The 972-nt window shown below is 44.0% G+C and overlaps 1 protein-coding gene across 9 annotated transcripts in view; it reads right to left on the reverse strand.

The window, feature by feature from the left end:
* The window catches only part of NRXN3 (neurexin 3), a 1,732,637-nt gene that overhangs the window by 1,509,550 nt on the left and 222,115 nt on the right, over positions 1 to 972 (reverse strand). The gene's annotated exons all lie outside the window — the stretch shown is intronic.

The following is a 972-nucleotide window of genomic DNA, read 5'->3' on the forward strand; positions in this document are numbered from 1 at the left end:
CCTTACTCTCCCCACAAACAATATACAAGAGTAAGACTGTACTTTGAGTTATTATGCCATTGCTTCTAGATACATGATGCAAATACACATAAATCAGGACAAAAATATATTTTTTAATAAAATTAAAATAAGTTACAGTAGATATTTGATTTTTTAGTGTATGATTTGTTTTTTTCACTGGTTTCAAGATGGCAATCCCCACCTCCCAAAAGAAGTACTTTCGGGGCAAGGGGAGGGATGTCTGGTGGCAAAGGTCAGGGGTTAGGGGCAGGACTTCCAGGCCTAAGACTGGGCCGGGGGGCAGGGCACCTGTCAAGGGGCAGAGCTACCCTTGCGGCCCTCGACAGCTCATCAAAACTTGTTGAGCAGCCCTCTGGCCAAAATAATTGCCAACCCCTGATCCACAAGCACGCTACTCTCTCTTCCCCTTACTCCAGCCTCAAGCTTCCTCTTTCTTTTTCCTTTGTCCCCTCCCTACCCCAGGGGTTTACTGGGCATTTCAATCCAAATTAACCATTGGGCCAGCTCTGCAGACTGATCCCTGGTTCCTCCTGATGTTACACATATGACATTCACATTACTATATAAAGTGCCCCTTACAGCACACAACCTCTCACATGCTGGGCAGTTCAAAATACACACTGTACAATGGGCTGGAGGGGGGGGTGTTTCTTTTAAAAATTAAACTTAAAGTAATAGCCATATCAGCAAGGGAATGGGCCTAATGTCCATGTCACTGAAAATGCCAGTTTAGGCATTGACTAATATTCTTAACATGCTGCTTCATACTAAGGTCTCCGTGCTACTATAGGGTACTACAGGGTCAGAATAAGGCACAGGAATTACCCTGTGATTTTATATAGGCAAACAGAGAATTCCACTCTCTAGAGCTGACAGTTATATGCCCTAAATGTCCTTCCCCAAAGCCCATACAAAGACCACTGAAAGTAATGATAGCAGTAGGCTCAGAAG

Source organism: Gavialis gangeticus, unplaced genomic scaffold (genome assembly GCF_001723915.1).
Source record: "Gavialis gangeticus isolate Ggan-Ray unplaced genomic scaffold, GavGan_comp1, whole genome shotgun sequence".
Classification (NCBI taxonomy): Eukaryota; Metazoa; Chordata; order Crocodylia; family Gavialidae; genus Gavialis; species Gavialis gangeticus.